The following is a 27,460-nucleotide window of genomic DNA, read 5'->3' as shown; positions in this document are numbered from 1 at the left end:
GTCTTGGTCTTGAGAATTTGTACCCTAGTGATGGTTTTGTTTTGTCTTTTTTCTATAATTAAGAAAATTCTTTCTGGCTGATAATTTTATTAACAGATTGCGCTGAATATTTAAAAGTCATGTTAATGTGCCAATATCCCTGACAACAGTCCTGCCTAAAATACATTTAAGACGTTTAAAAAAGATATTTTTATGTTTTTCTGACTATCTTGTTTCTTGGGTTATAATTCTTCATCTAGCTCTGCATTAGTCAGTGTATATATTTTTGCATGTAAAGCCCTTTTTTGATTCCTTGAAGACATAATTTATAAAAATGTGATTAAGTACAATGTTATCCACCATTGTATCACACCAAATTTTATGTACTTGAGCACACATTTATAGTGATCTTAAAAATTAACATCCTTAATATATTTGTCTACTTCTTGACACTCTAAAAGTTATCCTTCGTTTTCCATCTGTTTTTCTCTTCATTAGTGTTGCTTTGATTATGTCTATTACATGTCTATAACTGTAAAATGTCTCTAATTCTGTGGCTTAAACAGAATAAAAAGAAAATCTATCCAACTTATGTCAAAGGGAGCAATGTAGCTGAATGATTAAATACATCAGTCAATTAGTAACGTGGGACTAAATTCACATCTTGCCTTTTATCGGCAAAGAACTGTTCGGCTTGTCCCTCTATGTTCTCCTGGCTCTGTCATTAACTTGCTCAATTGCCACTGGCAGGACATTAGCTTGGGCTATGCCTGAGCTTTTTCATCCTTCATCCATAAAAAATTACATACTCCCACACTGCTATGTTTTCTGGAATAATTTGTGAAGGTTCTTTGACATTATTAATATTAAGTGTTGTTATTGTTGAGTAACTTGATTTATATGAAGAAATTGCGTGAGAAAAACCAGGTAGATGTAAGTTTTTGATTTTTAAAAATATAAGTAAACCACTGCACATTTGAGGACTGACTGCTTTGTTTCTTGCAAGACACTGTAATCTCATTTTTGATTTTAGCATCTGTTTTTTTTGTGTATTATTTGCTTTTATGAATATTTTCTTCAGCTTTACTGAGTGTTTGATTATGCCTGGTGTTTTTGCCCAATTGCAATTTCATTATTGTTTTATATTCTGGTGCTTTTCTGGAGTCTGTGCAGGTCTAAGTAAGGCAGTCATTAAGGAGGTGCTATTGCTATTCTAGGATGATACTATCTGCACATGATTGCTGTGTTTATATATTTTTTGTTTGTTTGTTTTTGAGATGGAGTCTTGCTCTGTCGCCCAGGCTGGAGTGCAGTGGCATGATCTGGGCTCACTGCAAGCTCTGCCTCCTGGGTTCAAGTAACTCTCCTTCTTTAGCCTCCCGAGTAGCTGGGATTACAGGCGTGCACAACCACACCCAACTAATTTTTGCATTTTTAGTAGAGACAAGGTTTCTACTGAGCTTGTTGTTGGCTGAGCTGGTCTTGAACTCCTGACCTCAAGTGATCCACCTGCCTCAGCCTCCCAAAGTGCTGAGATTGTGGGCATGAACCACCGTGCCCAGCCTGCTCTGTTTATATTTTTGGACAAAGATGAAAAGCTATAGCTACCCAGCTAAATATTCGGGAATAACTAAATAGTTGCATACTTTTCATTTTCATCCAAAGTTTGACAGTGCTAGGCCCTAAAAACCAGTACCCACAGACTTCTGACCTAGTGTTCTTGAGATGTAGATGTCTACTTGGCCACAAAGGTTGTTGTCTAAGTCTGCTTGTGTTTGTGCTGCTATAACAAAATACCTTAGCCTGGGTAATTTATAAAAAACAGAAATTTATTTCTCACAGGTCTGGAGGCTGGGATGTGAAAGATCAAGGCGCTGGCAGGTTCAGGGTCTGGTAATGGCTTGCTCTCTATTTCCAAGATGGCACTGGTTCCTGTGTCTTCCAGAGGGGATGAACACTGTGTCCTCACATAGCAGAAGAGCAGAAGGGCAAAACAAGAAATGCTGTCTCTCCCTCCGGCCCTTGAATAAGGGTGCTAATCCCATGTGTGAGGGCAGAGCCTCATAGCCTAATCACCTCCCAACAGCTCCTTCGCTTAATACCATTCTCTTGGAATTTAAGTTCCAATGTATGAATTTTCGACAGACACATACATTCAAACCATAGCAGTTGTATATGTAGATATGCAAAAAATATAACCATGTTTGCACACAAGAAAGATTGTTGAAGGAAATGGTAGAATCAGTTTAAACATTTATTTCACAACTGATGATTGAATTCAGTCACTAATTGGTTGCTTTACAGTTAAGTAGTTGTTTGACAAACTTCAAAGTTATCTTTCACCTTGGATATCTTTTTCACATTCCTATTGGTATAGGAATATTCTGGTTGTACACATTCTTAGGCAAATAAACTTTTCTTCTTTTCTGTTTTGAGACGGTCTCACTATATTGGCCAGGCTGGTCTTGGACTGCTGGGTTCAAGTAATTCCCCATCTCAGCCTCCCAAGTAGCTGGGATTGTAGGCACCTGGTCTTAAATTTTAGTGACTATTTTCTACTGTCTCTCTTTCTCTCTCTCATTCTATTTCTCTTTCTCTCTCTCTTTTTTTTTTTTTTTTTTTTTTTTTTTGAGGTAGAGTCTTGCTCTGTTGCCCAGGCTAGAAGGCAGTGGTGCGATCTTGGCTCACTGCAGCTTCTGCCTCCTGGGTTCAAGCAATTCTCCTGCCTTAGCCTCCTGAGTAGCTGAAATTACAGGCACCCGCCACTACACCCAGTTTTTTTATTTTTTAAAAATTATACTTTAAGTTCTAGGGTACATGTGCACAATGTGCAGGTTTGTTACATAGTATACATGTGCCATGTTGGTGTGCTGCACCCATCAACTCATCATTTACATTAGGTATTTCTCCTAACGCTATCCCTCCCCCAGCCCCCACCCCCACAACAGGCCCTGATGTGTGATGTTCCCCTCCCTGTGTCCATGTGTTCTCATTCTTCAACTCCCACTTATGAGTGAGAACATGCGGTGTTTGGTTTTCTGTCCTTGTGATAGTTTGTTAAGAATTATGGCTTCCAACTTCATCCATGTCGCTGCAAAGGACATGAACTCATCCTTTTTTATGGCTGCATAGTATTCCATAATGTATATGTGCCACATTTTCTTTATCCAGTCTATTATTGGTGGACATTTGGGTTGGTTCCAAGTCTTTGCTTTGTGAATAGTACCACAATAAATATATATGTGCATGTGTCTTTATAGTAGCATGATTTATAATCCTTTTGGCATATACCCAGTAATGGGATTGCTGGGTCAAATGGTATTTCTAGTTCTAGATCCTTAGGGAATCGCCACACTGTTTTCCACAATGGTTGAACTAATTTACACTCCCACCAAGAGTGCAAAAGTGTTCCTATTTCTCCACATCCTCTCCAGCATCGGTTGTTTCCTGACTTTTTAATGATCGCCATTCTAACTGGCATGAGATGGTATCTCATTGTGGTTTTGATTTGTACTTATGACCAGTGATGATGAGCATTTTTTCATTTTTTCGTTGGCTGCATACGTGTCTTCTTTTTTTTTTTTTTTTTTTTTTTTTGAGACGGAGTCTCGCTCTGTTGCCCAGGCTGGAGTGCAGCCGCGCAATCTTGGCTCACTGCAAGCTCCACTTCCCGGGTTCACGCCATTCTCCTGCCTCAGCCTCCTGTGTAGCTGGGACTACAGGCGCCTGCCACCGCACCCGGCTAATTTTTTGTATTTTTAGTAGAGACGGAGTTTCACTGTATTAGCCAGGATGGTCTTGATCTCCTGACCTCGTGATCCGCCCGTCTCGGCCTCCCAAAGTGCTGGGATTATAGGCGTGAGCCACCGCGCCCGGCACATGTCTTCTTTTGAGAAGTGTCTGTTCATATCCTTTGCCCACTTTTGATGTGTTTTTTTTTTTCTTGTAAAGTTGTTTAAGTTCTTTGTAGATTCTGTATATTATCCCTTTGTCAGATCGACAGATTGCAAAATTTTCTCCCATTCTGCAGGCTACCTGGATCATGTTACTTCTATACTCTGAAGGCTCCATAAGCTTTCCAAAATATTCAGAAGACAAGACCCTAAATGCAAAAGCCTACAAGACCCTATATGAACTGGATCCCAACTACCACTCTCCCTGTCTCTCTCCCAAATCCAGCCACGCTGGGCATCTCGATATTCTTTATGTGTATGGTATGAAGCTAGCTTGTGTCTCGGGATTTTTCTATTACTCCATCCTCTACCTGGAAGCTTCTTGCCTTGTTGCATCATATGTCTCAGGTCTCTGTTCAGTGTTGCCTCCTCAGAGGGACCTTCCCCTACCATATTTTATAAATTAGGTCACCTGCCCCTTGTCATTCTCAATATCCTTCATTTGCTTTATTTTTTTCATGGAACTTTTCACTACCCGAATTTATATTATGATACTTCTGTTTATAGTTTGTTATCTGTCTCAGCTGCCAGCATGCTATCTTCATGAGAGAACGAATTTTTTGTTTCTCTTGTGCATTGATGTATCCCTAGCACCTAAATTGATTTGGCACATAATATGTGCTCAATAAATACCTTTTACCAAAAAAATGACTCAGTGTTTACTACTACAGGACTGGGATTCTCTAGATTTGTATCACTCTCTCATGTTGCTCTGGGTTTGTAAAATTATCATAGCTGGCTGGGCACAGTGGCTCGTGCCTATAATCCCAGCACTTTGGGAGGCAGAGGCAGGTTGATTGTTTGAGGTCAGGAGTTCGAGACTAGCCTGGCCAACATAGTGAAACTCCGTCTCTACTAAAATAAAACCAAAAAGTAGCCACATGTGGTGGCGGGAGCCTATAATCCTAGCTACTCTGAAGGCTGAGGCAGAAGAACTGCTTGAATCCGCAAGATGGAGGTTGCAGTGAGCAAGATCACACTATCACACTCCAGTGTGAGTGACAGAGCAAGATTCTGTCTCAAAAAAAAAAAAAAAAAATTATCATAGACATGTGTACATTCCTGAAAGCACAATTATCAGCAAATAACATTTCCTGGACAATTTACCTAAAAAAGAGTAGAATCTAAATAATATTAGAAGACAGTTGAATTAGATCCAGTCAATCAACAACCTGATTTGTCTTTTCAGCTGCGATGATAATTTCCGGCAGGTGACCCAGACATGGGCCTGTTGGCTTGTAGCATGACTGGGGTTAGATGTGCCATTCTCATGTACGGTGAAAGCAAAGTGAGGGCACACCCACTGTCTGTGTTATTAGGGTAAGTTTTCTTTTCCATCTTGATTCACCTCACAAATCAGCGAATAGTCTGTGTTGTGGTAATTTCCTATGTTCTTAAAAGTATTTACTTCCCACATTACTGAAAAATTTAAAAGACCAGAGTTGACCAGAAAGGCCTAGCCACTTCACAAAAACTTCCCTTTTATGAATGCTTGTGGTTAGTCGCATAAGAAGTATATGTTGACTTCTCTTCATGTGTCAAATTATGTGGGAGGCACTAAGAAAAAGCAAAAACACAATAGCCCTACGTCGGGATCACACTCTCACCTCTCTCATTCATGGTATCTGCTCTGGAGAAGTTTATAATCTATTCAAAGCTAAATAGATCACAAGGGGTGGATCACGAGGTCAGGAGTTCGAGACCAGCCTGACCAACATGGTGAAATCCCGTCTCTACTAAAAATACAAAAATTAGCCAGGCGTGGTGGCAGGTGCCTGTAATCCCAGTTACTTAGGAGGCTGAGGCAAGAGAATCGCTTGAACCTGGGAGGTGGAGGTTGCAGTGAGCTGAGATTGTGCCATTGTACTCCAGCCTGGGCGACAAGAGCAAGACTCCATCTAAAAAAACAAACAAACAAAAAACAAAATAAAACAGAAACCACATAAAATGGAGACTAATGTGCAAGTATATAGTTAAGAGCTACGTTGATGGGTTGAAATATATATTACAGGAATTGAGGGCTGAGCAGTCATTGACTGGATTGGACCTTTCAGAGAAGGTTCTAGAGAGCCAAGGAAAGCTTCGTAGAGAAGTGGACACAAGACCCAGTCTTCAAGGATGAGGGACGGTACTGCAGGCACAAGAAATTCACTCAGCTGGTAATGACTCAGCATCGGTTTGGTCACCATTATCAAAGCGTTTTGAATGTGTAGCTGCGACCTAAATAACTTCCCAGAGGTAAATGCATCTTGTAGGTTTACAACAAGCAGTATTATTAAAGTAGTCTATATAAGGAAGCTACTCCAGAAAGGAATTCAAACCCACACATGATTAAGCAAGAAGGATGAATCATACTCAAAATGGAGGAAATAACTATGCAAGACTTAAATAACTACTGGTGCTTAGTTTAAAAGGTTTTTTTTTTTTAACTTCTCCCCCCAAAAGTTTTTCTTTACTCCCCAAATCCAATAAAATAATTCTATTTAACCTTATCAGTACAAAACTTACTGCCAAAGAAAATAATCACAGTATTTATGTTGCTGTATTAGTTATTGCAAAATTGATAAAAGAAGATGCAACAGATAATGTGCTCTTATTAATACATATGGAATCAGTAATCCTGTAACAGTTTTATCAAGGAGGTGTGATTAATGCCAGTTTGAGGTGGCACAAGTGAGGTTCAAAACTGACATTAAGCCAAGTACCTAAGCTCCCGCAGCTTGTAAGTGGCATTGCTACTGGGGTTTGAAGTCTGGTCTGTCTGGCTCCATAATACCACCAAGACCTGCCATAAGGAAACTAAATAAGTGGGGCACGGTGGCTAACGCCTGTAATCTCAGCACTTTGGGAGGCCGAGGTGGGCAGATCACAAGGTCAAGAGATTGAGACCATCCTGGCCAACATGGTGAAACCCCATCTCTACTAAAAATACAAAAAATTAGCCAGGCATGGTGGCATGCGCCTGTAATCCCAGCACTTTGGGAGGCCAAGGTGGGTAGATCACGAGGTCAGGAGATCCAGACCATCCTGGCTAACACGGTGAAACCTCATCTCTACTAAAAATACAAAAAATTAGCTGGGCGTGGTGGCACACACCTGCAGTCCCAGCTATTCGGGGAGGCTGAGGCAGGAGAATCCCTTGAACCTGGGAGGCGGAGGTTGCAGTGAGCCGAGATCACGCTACTGCACTCCAGCCTGGGTGACAAAGCGAGACTCCGTCTCAAAAAAAAAGAAACTAAATGAAAGCAGGTTAAGTAGAAGAAGGAAGCCAGTCTATGATGGTCAACAAATGAACAATACACTCACACATAATAATCTGCCAGGTATACAAAAAGATTCCATCTACTATCAGTCTAGGGCACATCACTTCCAGCAAATCTTGCTTTTAATTTTAACAGCACTGCATTATTCACAATACTTAATTTGACCTTTCAGTTTTCTGTTTTTACACTGATTTTTACATGAAACTTACACATTAGCAAGAGAAGCACTTTAAATCAATCCCAAACAAAACACAAAATGAAAGTCTCTGAGTCAGGAAAGATTGGGAGGCAAAAGTTTGACCTTGTGAGTTGCACGCATTAGGAGCACTAGCAATCTTTGCCAGCCAGCAGCCAGTAGGCAGAGGGGTGGGGAGTAAACGCCAGGATAAGGAGGCAAGACCGCTTCCCAGTTCTCTTGAGTTACACCTCTATTTTATTTTGTTTGAATTTTCTTTGGTAGAGATGGGGGTCTTGCTACGTTGCCAGGGCTGGTCTTCAACTCCTGACCTCAAGTGATCTTTCTACCTCAGCCTCCTAAAGCACTGGGCTCACAGGTGTGAGCCATGATGGCACCCAGCCTTGCTGGAATTTTTTAGATCAAATCTGCCCATGTCTTTATAAGAAGCATATTTCAAAGCCAAATACTAGTAATGTTTATATCAGCCGCTATTTTACATTGCTCAGGCAATGTTCTCTTTCACTAATGCTATTAACTGAACATTGGTTCAATTGCTTAGAATGGAAACAATTATATGTAACATTTCATAGTTATTGTTCTTGACATATATCAAAAGAGAAGTGACACTGGATGTGACAATTCAAAGAAATTCCAATATGGAACACAACTTTTGCCCCCAATTTTTCCTGTGTTTTCAAATAGAGATGCTGAGCTTTATTTCTCACACTACTTATTTGTTGGGTCCTGCTCACAGGACAAAAGTGAGGTCAGTATGATATAGGAGTGCTGGGAAGGGAAAAGCGTGGTCCCTTTAAATGATACAGAATGGGGGAAGGGAAGCGCTGGGTAGAGAAAGGCGGATCCCTGGCTATGGCTCCACCCGCAGGTACTCCTGCTTTCCCGCCCAAATGTTGCATTGTCCAAGATCTCCCTGGCCCGCCTTGCCCCCATCCTGGACCTACAAAAACCCAAGACGGCGGGCGCCGTGGCTCATGCCTGTAATCCCAGCACTTTGGGAGGCCGAGGCGGGCAGGTCAGGAGGTGAAGAGGTCGAGACCGGCCTGGCTAACATGGTGAAACCCCCTCTCTAATGAAAATACAAAAATTAGCTGGGCGTGGTGGCGGGCGCACCTGTAGTCGCAGCTACTTGGGAGGCTGAGATAGGAGAATCGCTGGAATCCGGGAGGCGGAGGTTGCAGTAAGCGGAGATTGCGTCACTGCACTCCAGCCTGGCGACAGAGACTCCGTCAAAAACAACAACAACAAAACAAAACAAAAACCCCCAAGACCCTTGCGGGCAGACACACAGTCAGCCAGACATCGAGAGGAGCGCATTGGCAGAAGATGCAAGTGGCTGGTCCTCGAGAGGACGTTGAGAGGAGCATGCCAGCAGAAGAGCACACACCGACAGGCACCGGCACGCCACCGGAAGGCCATGCACCAGCAGAATGATGCGGGGTTTGACTGGGCGGTCAGATGAGAGCTTGGGCCGCCAAGGGGCCCGACTCCAGGGGAAAACCATCTCCCTTCTGGCTCCCCATTCTGCTGAGAGCTACTTCTACTCAATAAAACCTTGCACTCCAAGCCCACGTGTAATCCGATTCTTCAGGTAAGCCAGGGCAAGAAGCCCCAGGATACAGAAATCCTTCTGTCCCTGTGATAAGAAAAGGGGTATAATTGAGCTAACACAAACTGCCTATAGACGGCAACCTAAAAGGTCACTCTGTAACACACGCCCGCCCACTGGGGCTTCAGGAGCTGCAAATATTCACCCTTAGACACTGCTGTGGGATCGGAGCCCCACAGTCTGCCCGCCTGTATGCTGCCCTAGAGGTTTGAGCAACAGGGCACTGAAGAAACGAGCCACATCCCATCACACACCCTGCGAGGGGGACAAGGGAACTTTTCCCATTTCAAGTAGATGTCTTGGTGCTGGAGAAGCAGGAAAAACAGGACCTGCGGATACCCAGGAGCCCCGCAACTCTGGCTAGAGTGAGGCCTGAAATCACGCTCAAGAGACGCCACAGTTAGAGATAATGGCACCTCTTTTTCTTTTTTTTTTTTTTTTCATGTTTAATTATTTATTTTTTGTGAACTGGGGTCTGCCTCTGCCACCCAGGCTGGAGTACAGTGGTGTGATCATAGTTCACTGCAACCTGGAACTTCTGGGCTCAAATAATTCTCCTGTCTCAGCCCCTGAAGTTACTGGGATTATAGGCAGGAACCACTGCTACTGGGTTTACTTTTTAAATTGCAGTAAAATACATATCACATGAAATTTACCATCCTAATCATTTTTAAGTATACAGTTCAGAGGTATTAAATACACTTAAAATGTTCTACCAACACCACCATCCACCTCTGTAATTCTTTTCATCTTGCTGTTAAAATTATGAGAGGCCATTGTTTTGGACCTAGGCCAAATCAGATCAGACCTCTTTCTGCACTAGGCCCCAACAGACCAGACCAAACCAAAATGGAGTCACTCATGCTAAATGAGACATAATCAAAATGAAACTAAGGAAGCTGCAAAGCTTTGCTGCCATTTTTAGGTTACTACTTTCCTAATTCAGCGATTTCTTGGTTACAACAAAAACAGACCAGTTTTTTTTTTCATCACCTGAAAACGGGAGATTCCAGCATAAAGAGTTCCCTTCTAACCCTTACCAAAAAACAAAACAAAACAAACAAAAACCTGAAGTCCTTGTTCTCACATTTAAAAACTCACTGTTTTGCTATTTCCCACTGAGATTTGAGACCAAATAAGTACAATGACAATGGTGACAGAGTGACATCAATGTCTAAAGTTTTGGCCAATCAAAATTGAGAGGTTGACCAAAAGGGGGCAATTGTTTAATTAAAATTTTGCCTAATGCTGCCTCCTTACATATTTTAAGTTTGGTCTAAAGGTTTCTCCATACATAGTGAACTGTAACCTGACTGGAGGTATAAACAGACTGTAACCTACTCTTGTGCCAATCATCCAGTTTTGGCCAATCGTAGGTGGGCAACTGATCGAACGTGTTCAACACCCAGCTGTAACCAATCTGGCTGTTTCTGTACCTCACGTGTGTTTTCTGTATGTCACTTTCATTTTTCTTTCCATAAATCCTCTCTGACCACGAGGCAGTGCCAGCGTTGCTCCAAACTTATTGAGGGAGGCGGGGGTCTGCCTGGTTCTTGAATTGTTCTTTGCTCAATTAAACTCTGTTAAATTGTTTAAAGTTTTTTTTTTTTTTTATGTTGCAAAACTGAAACTGTACATTAAACACTAACTCCCCATTCCCTTCTCCCCCCAGCCCCTGACAACCACCATTCTACTTTCTGTCTCTATGATTTTGATTACTCAAAGTATTATTGGTACCCCTTTATGTGGCACCTTGGTGACTGAAGACCAGGTTCAGGAAGGTTTTTGTGTTTGGGGTTTTGTTTTTTGGTTTTGTTTGTTTGTTTTGTTTTTGTTTGAGACAGGGTCTCACTCTGTCACCCAGGGTGGAGTGAGTGGTGCGATCACAGCTTACTGCAGCCTTGAGCTTCTGGGCTGAAGCGATTCGCCCATCTCAGCCTCCTGAGTAGCTGGGACTATGTACATGTGCACCATGCCCAACTAATTTTTAAATTTTTTTGTAGAGGTGTGGTGTCTCACTGTGTGGCCCAGGCTGGTCTCAGACTCCTTGCCACAAGCAGTCTTCTCACCTCAGCCTCTCAGAGTGCTGAGATTACAGGTATAAGCCACCAGGCCTCGCCAGGTTCAGGGTCCTAATGTTGATTATCTATCTATGAATACCAACATGCAGCAGTGGTAATTATATTAAAACCTACTATAATTTTTAAAATCTTTTTTTTTAAGACAGAGTCTTGCTCTGTTGCCCAGACTGCAGTGCAGAGTGGCACGATCTTGGCTCACTGAAACCTCCTTCTCCTGGGTTCAAGCCATTCTTCTGCCTCAGCCTCCTGTAGCTGGGAGTACAGGCGTGTGCCACCACACCCAGATAAATTTTTTTTTTTTTTCGTATTTTTAGTAGAAACAGGTTTTCACCATGTTGGCCAGGCTGGTCTTGAACTCCAGACCTCAAGTGATCTGCCCGCCTTGGCTTCCCAAAGTGCTGGGATTACAGGTGTGAGCCACCACGCCTGGCCTGATTTTCATATATATTACATATTTTATACATATATATTTAATATAATTTTCAACATCTGAGCATTATTATATTACAGTTTTCAAGATCTTAGCATTATCATAATATCCTTTTTATTTTGTCTTAAGCCTCTCCTGCCAGTTCTAAAAACTAGTAGAATAAAAACCTTAGGTACTAAGTTATACTTTATTGTTTACCATTTTCTCTAATTTATTATTTCAACTCAGAGTCACAAAAGAACACAAAATGCTCGTTCAAACACAGTGGTAATATGACAGCGAGTAGCACTTGAGAAACACAAGCCACTGAAGCCAGACACAGGGGCTCACACCTGTAATTCCAGCACTTTGGGAGGCTGAGGTGGGAGGATCGCTTGAGCTCAGGAGTTCGAGACTAACCTGAGCAACATGGCAAAACCCAGTTCTACAAAAAAATACAAAAAAGCTATTTAGCTGGGCATGGTGATGAGTGCCTGTATTCCCAGCTATTCTAGAGGTTCAGGCAAGAGGATGGGTTGAACCCAGGAGGCGAAGGTTGCAGTGAGCCAAGATCACGCCGCTATACTCCAGCTTGGACAACAGGGCAAGACCCTAAGAAAAACAAAACAAGCCACCTTTCCTTGTGGATTATATTGCTAGGCAATTTACTATATGTGGAAATACAGTGTATCAACTATTATTTTCTCCCAGAAACAGTGCTGTAACAGAAGGCTAAAGTTCCTGACCTAGGGCCTTATGCCAACTTTTACTAAATGCAGGACTTAATATAACTATAAATGATATATTTTAGTTTCATAGCATAAAGCTTTCTAACACACATAAATCAATTAAGTAGTGCTACAAGTAGTCAATAAACATAAAATCCATTTAATACGGTGCAGTCTCTTTGACCACATCTTTCTGCCAACTATTACACTGAAGCAAAACAACTCCAATGGGCAGGCTTATTCGTTTTATGGATTTCAGGATGATTTCCTTGAGGACATTTTGACAAGTATACTGAAGGAAAGTTTGGGGCAGTTACGTGATGCTGTTCTGGAAAAGAAAGAAAAGTGAACTCAGGACTGATTACTTGCCATTCTCTCGTTCTCTGATAGTCAATTTTCCTGTCATAAAACCTAGGGATTAGAACTAATCGCAGCCCGCTAGGGTGGTTAAGGTTGGGATTCGTTTTCTCAAAAGGGGAGAACAACATATGTTCATGTGAGAAACTGCCTGTTTACGTGTCAGAAGTTACAACATGGGTGTAATTGGCAGAGGGCTGTAAGTGTGAATGGCTATGAGTACAAATCACTGTAAAGATTGCTTGCATGATTTCCCCCTCCAATTTATCGCTGAGTGGAAGAAACATGCGCGGAGAGATCTTGGTTCTTGACATCCCGGTTAATAAATTCAAGGCAAAAATGGGCAGACTCACAGAAGGCCTGAGAGTCCTGAACTAGACCTTCAAATCATCCTAAATGTCACGTCAGACTACTGTTCTGTGACAAGAAATGGTCAGTTATCTGTTAAGAACCCAATAAACGTCACGCAAAGTGGATCTCTAATAATTATTCTCCAAATCTTGTGATAAAATTCCGAGCTTTATGTCAAGCCAGCCCTGTGTGGCAGGACACCGTGAGCAGTACAATTTGTTCTAACTCAGGTTGAGGGATAAAAGAAACCACTCATTTAATCTTGTATTACATCAAAATTGATTTGGTCAAAAGTCACAAATTAGTTCAGTCATTTTTGACAGCATGGTTTTTATCAGAGGACCAAAAGCTTGGTTAAGTGATGGGAGAGAAGGGGAGAAGATTTTGTTTCCAATCTTGGGAAAAAGACCTGTGCATCAAAATTATTCAACTATTATTTTCAGATACCATTGTTCACAATAACTCTCCTAGAGCTGTGTTTATTTTTTGCAGAATGCGTTCTGTCAGTTACATTGATCTTAAAAGGCTTAGTTATTCCTTTCCTTGCTGTGCAACCAACTCCACCAAAGTTGTGTTTATCTCTGCTTGTTTTCTAATCCAGTGGAACCAAGGAGGCAAGATGGTCAGGTATGACAAGATTTCCCCGTGAAATGGAAACTGCTGTTTATCTAGTATGTTGCAAAAGTGGTAGTCTTGCTCTCTAATCACCTAAAACATACCTGAAAGCAAGAAGGTTCTCTCCTAAAAACCGGTAAACACAATGTCACAAACCAACCTGTTTGCCATAAAGGCACTGGTGATGTCCAGAACATGTCCTTCGGGAGGTCAAACAAGTGACACTCTCAGATTCTGAAAGTGGAGAGCCACCACCCCTTTAGGCCCTTCTAAGTACGGAAGAGAGGAAGTGAACCAGTGATTAGTTTGGCTTCTTTAGAAAATCCAGCTTTTGTTCAGGTTATTTCTTTTTTGCCTTCATCCCAGTGAGTAAAATTCCTTTGAAACAAGGAAGCATTTCTTTCAAGAACACCTTTATCTCCTTTAGCTTTTGTTTTCTGATAGTCAACCCCACCCATTGTTTCACTTGACAAGTAAGGGAAAGAAAGATTTTTTTTTAACTCCTCTAAAGAAGGAAAACCTGTGTGAATGGATCTTGAAACCAGTGGAGTGGATGGCCACTGTGGACAGGACTAGGAGCAAAGAGGTGCACTAAAGCCAGCCTTTACATGGAGCCGCCCCACCCAAATTCAAAATCTGTTTAACCACCAACTCGCCATAAACAAGAAAGATAAGTCCTTTAAGCAAAGCAATGGAACTCATTAAGAGGTACTTTTAAGACATCTCTCAAACGTACACAATAAGCTGTATTAAGGATCATGAAATAATAATATCTACCATTTACTGGCACTATGTTGCCAGCCTGGGCAACATAGTGAAACCTTGTTTCTACAAAAAATAAAAGATTAGCCAGGTATGGTGGTCCGCCTGCAGTCCCAGCCACTTGGGAGGCTAGGGTGGGAGGATCACTTGAGCCCAGGGATTTGAGGCTGCAGTGAGCTATGATCATGCCACTGCACCGCAGCCTGGGTAAGAGGGTGAGGCTCTGTCTCAAAAACAAAAACCAAAAAAATCATCTGGAGAGTGTATTGAAGCTCAGATTGCTGCCTCTCCCATCCCCTGGAGTTCCCAGGTGATGCTAATGCTGCTAGTCCAGGAACTACACTTTGAAACCACTGGCCTAGACTCTTATCTAGCTTACCTCTTCATCTCTCCACCAGTAACCTCATCATTTTCTAATCCAGGGATCAACAAACCCTGGCCCTTTGAGCCAAATCAAGCCCACAGGTTGTTTTCATAAATAAAGTTTTATTGGAACACAACCATGCCCATGTGTTTACACATTGTTCATGACAGAGATCGCATGACCCACAAAGCCTAAAATGTTTATGATCTGACCCTCTACAGAAAAAAAATTATTTTGGACCTCATCTTTACCATGCTACAAAAATGGTGTTGCCAAAAATACACCCATCCAGTCACCCTGTAACTTAAAAGATGGTTTCTCATCACCTACGTAGTCAAGTCCCATGTTTTCTATGGTGTGACAACCTGTCCAACTGTTTTACCTATCTCTTTGTACCCTATCCAATAATTTAACCATCCTGAACTTCTCTGTTTTTTTTCAAACAGTTCAAATCCTCACTGGTTTCCAAGTCTTCCCACATCTTGTGTCTCTATGTACAATATCCTTCTCTTACTTCTTCGCAGGATGAGCAACCACATCACATGAGTTTAATTTTTTTTCTTAGATCTACCTCATTTGTCAGTTTATTTTTTGGGATTTCAACTATTCACTCTGTCTGTCACTCAGAGACAGGGAGAATGAGGACAATACTGCCTGCCCATTCATTCCACATAATGAGTTTATGTTTGTGAATGAACATGAGATGTGAGATTTTACCCTACAATTCCCTCAGTCCACTCAGACTCCCGGTGCCTGTCCTGTGTTAGTGTGAGGCTCTCACCACAGAGGGTGTAATCCCAGTGTTGAAGGATGACCATTTTTCATACAACAGAGCCAATAAACACAAGCCAACTTCTGCATCTGGGGCTCAAAGAAGCAGCAGCAATCTGTTCCAAAGCTGGAGGAAAACTGGCTGTGTGGGGCTTACTGGATACTGGATATCTAGGTACTAAATACCTAGGTGCTGTACTTCATGGGTGATTTAAGGGTTCACTTCAAACATCAGCATTTATTTGTTTATATTTTATTATTATTATTTTTTAATTTTTTGAGATGGAGTTTTGCTCTTGTTGTCCAGGCTGGAGTGCAATGGCACGATCTCGGCTCACTGCAACCACTGCCTCCCAGGTTTAAGTGGTTCTCCTGCCTCAGCCTCCTGAGTAGCTGGGACTACAGGCGCATGCTGTCATGCCTGGCTAGGTTTTGTATTTTTAGTAGAGACGGGGTTTCACCATGTTGGCCATGCTGGTCTTGAATTCTTGACCTCAGGTGATCCACCTGCCTTGGCCTCCCAAAGTGCTGGGATTACAGGCGTGAGCCACTGCACTCGGCCAACATCAGCATTTAGAACCTAAATCCTAAATAAAATCTAACTCACTCTTTAAACTTTGGCGCAAATGTCGTCTCTTCTCATTTGCTCTGATGTGGGTCAGTCTTCCTTCGTGCTTCTGTAAATACCATAGTTCCTTCAGTTATTTGCACATATCTGTGTTATAAGGTTGAACTGTAATTATATATTTAATTTTCAGTCTGTCTCCATTAGGCAGTGAGCTCTCCAAAGACAAAGGCATATTATTTATTTAGCTAGTTTTTAGAGATGGGGTCTTGCTAAGTTGCCCAGGCTGGAGTGCAGTGGCTATTCATAGGAGAGATCCCACTACTAATTAGCATAGAAATTTTGACCTACTTCATTTCTGACCTGGGCCAGTTCACCTCTCCTTAGGCAACCTAGTGGGCCTCACTCCTGGGAGGTCATGATATCAATGCCAGTTTTGTGTAGACACCCAATGAGCATAGCTCACTACAGCCCAGAAGTTCTGGGCTCAAGCAGTCCTCCTGCCTAAGGTCTCAAGTATCTGGGACTACTGGTACATGCCACCATGTCCAGCAACAAAGACATATTTTAGTTATCCTGTGTTTGTGTCTGTCTCAATACCTAGCCTAAGTATAAACATTCAGCAAATGTCTGTTGATGAAATGGATGAAGTCCCACCTCCCATTTTAGACCACTTGCCCTTCTCAGAAATGATCTATGAACTCCCACTGAATGTTTAGTTGATGTCCATGGTTTATCATTTCAATGCATTTTAATTCTTCCAGTATTCATTTTTCTTCTCCACTAGATTTAAGCATAGTCATAGCAGAATCAATATGCTCACCCCATCATGAAAAAGAAATATTTGTTAATGAATCGATTACTACTTTGAGCATGACATGTTTTAAAGATGAAGAGAAACTAATCAAGTTAGTTTTTATTTGGTCAGAGACTTATTTGTGCCTGCTTATCTCAAGTTATAAAGGCCCTAAATATGGCTCCGTGTTGCAGAGGGTCTTTCTCTTCTTATATAGACAGAGCCCATATTCACAATGTATCACACTTACCTCAAGGTGTTGTCTGGAGTTTCCTAGGCTGTGTCCTTTGCCTGGAATGCTCTCTCTCTCGTGCTGGCTGGCTTCTTCCCACCAGCTGTGGCCAGGGCTGCTCCTTATTCCTTCATCAAAACTCACTCTCCGCCGGGTGTGGCGGCTCACACTGTAATCCCAGCATTTTGAGAGGCCAAGGTGGGAGGATCGTTTGAGCCCAGGAGTTCGAGACAAGTCTGGGCAACAGAGCAAGACCCCGTCTCTACCAAAAAAAAGCCACTTTCTCTTCCATGAGCCAGTTTATTTTTTTTTCACAGCATTTGTTACAAATGTAAGTTAAAAGTCCTAAATACATATTTGTTCAATGAATGTCGAACTGCTCTGACCTTATATTCAATTTTCCTATCCAAGGCAAAAACCATTATGGGAAAAATGGTAGAAAATTGACTACTTAAAAGTTAACCACACTTAAGAAAGTCCAGCATGCAAGGTAGTGATTATCCTGGAGCACTCAAAAGGCATTTGGGTCTCATTTACCAGGAGTTTTCTGCAGACCTCAGTTTCTTAGAATTTTAATCAATATATTTTTAAAGCGGGCATAATTTATCACACAGTTTTGCAACTTTACTCTTTATAACTCTAAGAAACTGTAGAAAATGTTTTCTTTCCCTGTCGCCTACATGTTTGAAGGTGAAATTGAAAATTCAACCAATAAAACTGTGCTAAAAAGTTTGACACTAAGAAAAAGAAAGGCCTGGTAAGTTTCACTGTGAGATGGCTGGGAATGTTGATTGGTGGATCTGTGTTTGTTGGTTAGTTTGGGGCCTGGACACTGAGAATTAAGTCCAGTTAGAGATGTCAGGGAACCCAGACTTTTGGTTCAAAGCCAAAAGGGAATGTGGGGAGGGAGTTAAGGACTGAAATAGGCAGTAGGGTTTTCTTCCTCTGTGTCCCCCTTTCTCTGTCCCTTGTTTGGTTTATGCATAGATTTTTCTTGTGTATCCTTCAATCCTTTCCACGTTACCTTTCTCTCTTTCGCACTTAAACTGAGATTTAGAACTAAAATGAGAGTTTACAAAGGTACTGGCTATAATTATATTATTTACTATTTATTAATTTTTTTTTTTTTTTTTTTTTGAGACGGAGTCTCGCTCTGCCACCCAGGCTGGAGTGCAGTGGCCGGATCTCAGCTCACTGCAAGCTCCGCCTCCCGGGTTCACGCCATTCTCCTGCCTCAGCCTCCCCAGTAGCTGGGACTACAGGCGCCTGCCACCTCACCCGGCTAGTTTTTTGTATTTCTTAGTAGAGACGGGGTTTCACCGTGTCAGCCAGGATGGTCTCGATCTCCTGACCTCGTGATCCGCCCGCCTCGGCCTCCCAAAGTGCTGGGATTACAGGCTTGAGCCACCGCGCCCGGCCTATTTATTAATTTTTTTGAGACAGGATCTCTCTCTGTTGTCCAGGCTGGAGTACAGTGGTGCAATCATGGCTCACTGCAACCTTGAGCTCCCAGGCTCATGCAATTCTCCCACCTGTGCCTCCCGAGTAGCTGGGACCACAGGCACATGCCACCATGCCCAGTTAATCTTTTTACTTTTTGTAGAAATGGGGTCTCACTATGTTGCCTAGGCCGGTCTTGGACTCCTGGGCTCAAGCAATTCTCATGCCTCAATCTCCCAAAGTGCTAGGATTACAGGTGTGAACCACCACGCCTGGCCTATAATTATGAAAAAAACCCCACACACTATTTTGTGATATGATTTAAAATTTATCCCTCTAATATAATATTTTATTACTCAGGTTTACTTTCGACAAAACACTACGTCCTTTGCTTACTATTTTTAAATGGTCATTGAAGGAGGCAATAGCCTGCAAATACATGCATTTCTTTGACCCAGAAACTTTGCTTCTAGGAATTTGTATTACATATTACATACTCAACCAGTATGTAAAAAATTTGTATAAGCCTGTTCATTCTAGACCTGTTCCATCTTATTGAAAAATTCATACACAACCTAAATGTCCAACAGTAATGTTGATTAAATAAATGTTGGTATATCCGTACAATTAAATGTTATACAGCTATTAAAATTAATTATGTCGGCTGGGCGCAGTGGCTCATGCCTGTAATCCCAGGACTTTGGGAGGCTGACGCGGGCAGATCACTTGAGGTCAGGAGTTTGAGACCAGCCTGGCCAACATGGAGAAACCCCATCTCTACTAAAAATACAAAAATTAGCCAGTCATGATAGCACATGCTCACAATCCCAGCTATTTGGGAGGCTGAGGCAAGAGAACTGGTTGAACCCGGCGGGCAGAGGTTGCAATGAGCCAAGATCACACCACTGCACTCCAGCCTGGGCGACAAAGGCAGACTCTGTCTCAAAAAATAAAATAAATGATGTAGATATTTATTCCCATAAAAGATATTTATGCCATTTAGTACAATAATAAAAGTAGTTTGCTAAATGGTGTTCATCATATGATCTCTATTTTAAATGAATGTATGTGTACACACATAAATTATACAGTGATTACTTCTGGTGATATGATTATGAGTGAATTTTCTATTTTGTTAACATGACATGTCTAATTTTTCTATAGTTAGAAAAACTGTTACTTCTATAATAAAAATAGTTTACTATAACCAACAAAACTTGGTGCTTATTTTATGTGACAGTCCCTGAATTTGAATAGAAAATGGCATCCATTTGTGTTCTAATTAATGTTGTAATCCTGTTCTTTCACTCTCTTTTCAACTTTTTTGCTCCTCCTCAATTAAAGAAACTCTTATGTACGTGAGAAACCATTGGTGAGAAACTTTTCAAAGTCTCTGGAGCTCAAACATGCCTTGAAATAAAAGGGAGATAAACTGAAAAATTCACTGCTTCAGGGATCTGTTCTGTAATGGAAACGCTCCTTACACTATGAGGATTTTCTCTCCATCTATTTGATTTTAATGAGTTTTAACTTTGAAATGTCTGAGGAGTAGATGTCTAAGCGTTTTGGTTCATTCAATGTGCTCCCCTCACCTGGACATGCAGGGACATGAGTGATTGCGAGCGTGGACCTTGTTAAGGCAGTACGCCCATAAGCAAAGGAAATGTGAAACTGAGGAAACTTTCCAAGGCCTCACAACTTTCCAGGCCTCCCCTGACCTATTTCTATTTTCCAGACACACAACACCTTACTCTGAATTATCCTGATTTTTCCCAAGTAGCCCTGGATTCCACCTCCTGCCCTTTGTAGATGGCCAGACTAGAGAACTGGTTTAGATAGCACTAGCAATAGGTTCATGGTTGGCCACAGCTGGAGGAAAGCCTTCACTCAGGAGACACACGAACTTCTAATATCTTCTAGTATTGCAACCCCAAACGTGAGGTTAAAGGAGCTGAGTGAAGGATCAGGGCCTGCCAATTGCACGTGCTATTTTTGGCTCCTGTATTTGGTCCAGGTGACCTGGGAGACCACTCATCCTCTCTGCACATTGGTTTACAATGGACAAAATGGACAGTGTGCAGTTGTAGGCAGGGGACTTTTTAGTTAAAGGCAAAGGAAAGAATGCCATAAACACAGTATGCTCGGCAGAGCTAATAATGATGCGGGGGCCCAGAATTCTTGCCTAGATTTTATCTCTGGCTTGTTGTGTGTCCTTGAGCACTTAGGCTATTTCTGTGGCCTCATGCATAGACAGGTAGTAATACCCTGTTCTCTCCACTTTCGTTATATGGGCACTGTGAGGATATAATAGCTAGTTAATGAGATTTAAAATAGGAAGAAAATGTTTTGGAAGCCTTCAAAGTACTTTGAGATTTTCAGATTCTGATTAAATAGAAGGTATTGTTAGGAGAAGAATCTGGACAGTTCATATCATGTACATATTGTTTCCTTCAGTGCTGTATTTATTGGGCAATTTCTTTTTCCTTTCAGCACAAATGTGGAGGAAAAATGAAGGCAAAGCAAAATAACAACAGGCAAGTCTGAAAACAAAGGTGTTGCCAGCCATGCTAAACCTCGGACACATATTCTGAATGAAGCTAAAGTTTAAAGTCCCCTCCGATAGATTTAGGAGAGCGTATTTAATAGGGCGACTTAAATGTCCATACTAGCAAGTGTGTTTCTCACATGGAGAAGTAGTACGATTTTATGTCAGGAAAGGGATGAGAACACACTTCTTGAACACATACAACGCTGAAGACATTTCCTGGAAAACCACTGGCCTTTGCTTAGGACAGTTGCATCACACAGAGATGTTTGTGGTTCAGATTTATAAGAAACATGGGAACTGAAGCCAAAGCACTACTTTTGCTCGGTATAACCAGATGCCAGATCTAAAGTGTTAGGCATGTTCCTATATGTATGTTAGAAAAAAGTTGCCCAAGTTTTGGGCAACTTCCTCTTCCATCTCTCTTACAAGCCAACAAATCAAAACAGTAAACTGTTCTCTGAAGAAAACAAATTTATTTGGTTGATTCAAACTTTTAATGAGACTGTTACTCCCCTGTGTGCCTTTCCTTTCTCTGGTTCTAGAAATACATCTAGAAAGGGGGAAAATGTTAGTATATTTTCTACAGACTTTATGTCACAAATGTTTAGCTTACAGGGTGGACTCTGAGGAACAGTGTCCTTTCCAAATGTTGTAAAACTTTGTGTTCATTCTGGAAAAACAAGCAAAACTAATCACAATGATTTCCTGCTTTGGAGCAATGAGAAATGGGAGGGAAACTTCACCTTTTCAGAGCTTTTGATGTTTACACCATGTGAATTACCCACCCCCAAATTTAAAATAGGAATATTTTAAAAAGTGTTTACCTCTGAGAAGAGAAACTGGTAGTGAAGAATGGGAGCTGTAGACTTTTAAAATTATGGAACCAGTCTGATGTATTTGCATTTTTCCCAATGTTCATGAATAAATAAATGTGCATTCATAATGAAAAAGAATAATTAACCTGGAAAAGCAAAAACGGAAAGGTCTGTGTTCACTGCTCCCTAAATAAGAAAAGATAGGCCTTGAAGTGTGGCCTTATACTTGTACGTCTTTTCCATGTGCCAAAGAGCTACCCCATGGTCAAGCCAAGTGGTGATTATGTAGCTTTCTCTGAATAGACATAATAGGGTTACACATTCACTGCGAAAAAGCTGCAGACAGATGACACCAGTCAACAGAACACCCTACACAGAAACTGTAAAACCATTTTAACACTTACTTCAGATATTATTACATGTGACAAAGTATTTGAAAGATCAACCAAATAAACTGTTCCTAGGAAACATTTCCAATAGAATGCTTCTTGAATAATGTTGCTTTTCTTAGGTCAGTGGGAATTGAATTAAGACACTGAAACACAGAGTCAAGATAAGAACCTGTATTTTTAGCTGAATACTTTTATAGAAGCCTCCAGATACTATACTACTTCTCAATCCTTTTTTTCTTTTGCATAGAGAAAAACTGAAATAGATTGTCTCCTTTATATGGCAGAGAATCTATATGGGGGTATTACAAATGTAACAAGATTCCAAATTTGACAGCATATATCTATATAGCCAATTATCCATTTGTTCATTCATCATTTATCTTACTATGCACAAGGCTCTGTATGAGATGCTCTGAAGATAGAGAAATGAATAAGACCTGGTTGTAGGAGGGGAGTCTAATGTGAGCATCAGAGAGCAAGGGTGGTGTGATAGGAAGGCATAGTACTGTAAAGCACAAGTATACTCTAGAGTCAGGGAGGAAAGCAACACCTCTCGAGGAAGGTGGCCATGGAGCTTACAAAGACCAATGCTACACCTACTATGTACCCAAAAAATTAAAAAGTAAAAAAAGAGCAATGCATATAAAGCACCTGCTACACTGCCTGGCACATAGTAAAGGATGGAAGTCTTAGCTGTCATATAGAATGTAGTAGAAGAATGCCTACGTTATTTTGGGAGCCTCTTGGAAGAATATGTAATTCAGTCTGAAAGTGGGAGAGAGAGAAAAAGAGAAAGGCAGTAAATCCTAAGATGTTCTTCAGGAGCTAGTTGATGGTTCTTAGAACTGTATTAAGTTCATAAACAATGAATTGATGACTTTAACTCAAAAGAAGGCTGGATTTTCTCCTGAGCTTGAGTTCAAGCAGGGATACTTCACCTATTACACCAGGAACAAAAAAGGCCATGGCATACCATCCTTGGCCTGTAGCATTTTATACTGGGTAATTCTTTGTTGTGGAGGGTTGTGCTGTGCATCATAGGATGTTTGGCAGCCTTCCTGGTCTCTACCCACTAGATGCCAGAAACAGTTCCCTGGTTGTGACAACCAAAAATGTCTCTAGATATTGCCAAACGTCTCCTGGGGGTAAAAATCTCCCCCAATGAAGAATCACTGCCTAAGACCAAGACCATTTCATTAAGTATTTATAATATTTAGTTAGCTATTAAGTTGCAGATGGAAAATTAAGGTTTGTGGAGAACCAACTTAAATATTTTCCTCTTATTTCTATGGCTGCTAAATGTATCGTGATGAAAACTATCAAATGAACATGTCTGAAGATTAGCATATTCTCATTTTCTACTTGCCAGTCGTAACAGGGTCTGAGACAAACTCCAGGAAAATGGCTCAAATTTGACGTGGGCAACACTTATTTATGGAAGTGAGAACTTACCCTACTTTCTAAATACTTTTATTAAGGCATTAATAAAATAATAATTAAACGTTATTAAGTATTTTATTAAGTTAAGCCTTTTTTTGCAGAAACTGTAGATTAGAGTATTTTAGATCATCAAGGCCACCGTGGCTTCCATATTCAATGTTGCCAACCCTAGTTCCCTGATAACTCTCCTTGGCCTGTTTGCAGAAGGTCCTGGAGTGGAGACCCCTGCCTTTCATCATTGTCCTCTGCTCTTGATGAAAAACTGCAAGGCCAGGCACAGTGTCTCACGCCTGTAATCCCAGCACTTTGGGAGGCCAAGGTGGGTGGATCACCTGAGGTTGGGAGTTCAAGACCAGCCTGACCAACATGGAGAAAACCCATCTCTACTAAAAATACAGAATTAGCAGGGCATGGTGGCACATGCCTGTAATCCCAGCTGCTCGGGAGGCTGAGGCAGGAGAATCGTTTGAACCCGTGAGGGGGAGGTTGTAGTGAGCCAAGATGGTGCCATTTTACTCCAGACTGGGTAACAAGAGCGAAACTCCATCTCAAAAAAAAAGAAAGAAAGAAAGAAAGAAAAATTGCAAAAAGCAAGGATGCCCTAGAGGCTGCTGGGAGATTTTCTGTTTATCTACAGAGGTAATTCCATCCTGCCTTTCGTGGTCCTTCTAACTGCTTGAGCAAACATATGTAGTAAACCATGATTAACTGGAACTTACTATGTAATGAAAGAAATTTAAAAAAATATTTTGTTTTTAAAAGAAAAAAGGAAACCAGAGAAAGCATGTTTATATTTAAAATTTATATTTTTGGCCAGGTGCAGTGGTTCACACCTATAATCCCAGCACTTTGGGAGGCCAAGCCAGAAGGATTGCTTGAAAACAGGAGTTTAAGACCAGCCTGGGCAACGAAGTGAGACCCTGTCTCTCCAAAAAATAAAATAGAATATAATTAGCCAGGCTGGTGGTGCATGCCTGTAGTCCCAGCTATTGGGGTGGCTGAGGCAGGAGGATCGTCTGAGTCTAGGAGTTCAAGGCTGCAGTGAGCTATGATTGCACCACTGCACTCGAGCCTGGGCAATAGAGTGAGACCTCATCTTGGGGGAAAAAAGTATTTTTTAAAAATAAAACTTTCAGTATAAGAGCTAGATAAAAAATAATCAATCAAGGACATGCTTAATCACAATTTGTTGATGATTCAGTTGATGTTGTTGCCATTACATAAAGGATTAAAGTTTTTTTCTCTTTGGGTGGTTTATACTATCTCCACTTCCAAAATGACCTTGAAGGTTTTTTTTTGTTTTTTTGTTTTTAAAATATATGCATATACAAAGATGTATGTGTAGAAATGGCCCGCTTTCTTTTCTATAAGCTCAAATTAGAGCATACTCTTCACATTGTTCAACAGATTATACTTTTTTTTTTTTTGAAACGGAGTCTCGCTCTGCCGCCCAGGCTGGAATGCAGTGGCGCCATCTCAGCTCCCTGCAAGCTCCGCCTCCCGGGTTCACCCCATTCTTCTGCCTCAGCCTCCCAAGTAGTTGAGATTATACTTTTTTACTTAACAATATGTTGTGGAGGCAATGCTATATCAATTCATAATGCTGGAATTCAGTCTTTTAAACATTTGTATAGTATTCCATTGGATAAATGTACTATGGTTTTTTGTTTGTTTGTTTGTTTGTTTGTTTGTTAGTTTTTGTGATGGAGTTTTGCTCTTGTTGCCCAGGCTGTAGTGCAATGATGTGATCTCAGCTCCTTACAGCCTCCACCTCCTGGGTTCAAGCAATTATCCTGCCTCAGCCTCCCGGGTAGCTGGGATTACAGGCATCCACCACCATGCCCAGCTAATTTTTTAAATTTTTAGTAGAGACTGGGTTTCACCATATTGACCAGGCTGGTCTCAAACTTCTGACCTCATGTGATCCACCTGCCTTGGCCTCCCAAAGTGTTGGGATTATAGGTGTGAGCCACCGTGACTGGCCTGTACCATAATTTATTAAAGTATGTCCTTACTGATAGAAATGTAGGTGTTTCAAGTAGTTTATTACTAAAAATGCTGTAATGAATATCACTATTCTTTTGGTTTTTATGAATCTTAACATAAATTTTTAGAAACAGTTGTACGTCAAAGGACATTTGGAGTTAACTGTTTTTTCCTTTTTATTTTTATTTTTTCTTGAGACAGAGTTTCACTCTGTCACCCAGGCTGCAGTGCAGTGGAATGATCTTGGCTCACTGCAACCTCTGCATCCCAGGTTCAAGTGATGCTCCTGCCTCAGCTTCCCAAGTAGCTGGGATTACAGGTGTGTAGCACTATGCCTGGCTAATTTTTGTATTTTTAGTAAAGACAGGGTTTCACCATGTTGTCCAGGTTAGTCTCCAATTCCTGAGCTCAAGTGATCTGCCCACCTCGGCCTCCCAAAGTACTGGGATTACAGGCACAAGCCACTACGGCTGGCTTGTATTTAACTTAAGTGTATAAAATTTTTGAACGTTAACAAATTGTTCCTCACAGAGACTGTGCTAATGTATTTTCTCACACTGTAAGAGAGTGATTATTTCCCCATGTCTGTACTAGTATTATGGACTACAAAGTTTTCTGATGGGTTAAAAATGACGTATTCTTTAAAATTTTGCGTTTCTTTAATTACAACTGAACATGAGTATATTGTTGTGTTTACACAAATATGTGTTTCTCTGTGAACAGTTGTTTCAAGTCTTGCCAAGTCTTTTCTTCTTTCCTTCTTTCTTCCTTTCTCCCTCCCTGATCTTCTTCCTTTCTTGCTTTTTTGGTTGCCTTTCTGTCTCTGTTTTTGTCTTTCCTTCCTAAGCACTCTTGGAAATTAGCTCCTTTTCTATCATACCTGCTAATATTTTTTTCTGAGTTTGTCTTTGCTTTTCAACTTTGTTTATGGTAATTTTTCATGTAGAAATGTTATTTTACATAGTCAAATGTATTTTTTTTCTTATGTCTTTTGTCCCATGCTTAGAAAGGCCTTGGTTGGGCACAGTGGCTCATGCCTGTAATCATAGCACTTTGAGAGGATCACTTGAGCCAAGGAGGTCGAGGCTGCAGTGTGCTGTGATTGTGCCACCACATGCCAGTCTGGGTGACAGAGCAAGACTCTGTCTCAAGAAGAAAAAAAAAAAAAGGCCTCTCTTAATTTGAAACTATAAAGAAACAAAAAAATCTTCCATGTTTTCTTCTAGTACTTTTACGGTTTTACATTTCATATTTAAATCTTTGAGCTATCTGGATTTTATTGTTTAATTAGGAGTGCAGTAGGAATTGAAACTTGATTTTTTTTTCCATGTGTCTGGCCAAGTGTCCCAACACCATTTATTTTCCTTCTGAATTGGAATTAGCCTTTATCTTAGACAAAATATTCCTATTCAAGAATATTTCTGAAGTCTCTATATTCTTTTTTATCTCTATCTCTTCATACACCATTACCAAATTATTCATAATGTCTTAATATATACTGTGTGGCTTTTTTTTTTTTTTTTTTTTTTTTTTTTTAGGCAGAGTCTCACTGTGTTTCCCAGGCTAGAATGCAGGCATGATCTCGGCTCACTGCACCTCTGCCTCCGGGGTTCAAGCAATTCTCATGGCTCAGTCTCCTGAGTAGCTGGGATTACAGGCATGTACCACCACATCAGATTAATTTTTGTATTTTTAGTGGAGATGGGGTTTTGCCATGTTGGCCAGGCTGGTCTCAAACTCTTAGCCTCAAGTGATCTGCCCACCTTGGCCTCCCAAAGTGCTGAGATTACAGGTGTGAACCACCACAC

The 27,460-nt window shown here is 41.1% G+C and overlaps 1 long non-coding RNA gene across 1 annotated transcript; it reads left to right on the top strand.

The window, feature by feature from the left end:
• The first annotated feature begins 8,237 nt into the window (after positions 1–8,237).
• On the top strand, positions 8,238–21,988 carry LOC126960929 (uncharacterized). Its single transcript, XR_007728156.1, has 2 exons — positions 8,238–8,982; positions 20,962–21,988. It is a non-coding gene; the product is annotated as an uncharacterized LOC126960929 (long non-coding RNA).
• Positions 21,989–27,460: the final 5,472 nt, after the last annotated feature.

Source organism: Macaca thibetana, chromosome 8, assembly GCF_024542745.1.
Source record: "Macaca thibetana thibetana isolate TM-01 chromosome 8, ASM2454274v1, whole genome shotgun sequence".
In the NCBI taxonomy this organism is placed as follows: Eukaryota; Metazoa; Chordata; class Mammalia; order Primates; family Cercopithecidae; genus Macaca; species Macaca thibetana.
The sequence above is the reverse complement of the archived record's forward strand: the minus strand, read 5'-3'. Positions and strand labels throughout refer to the sequence as shown.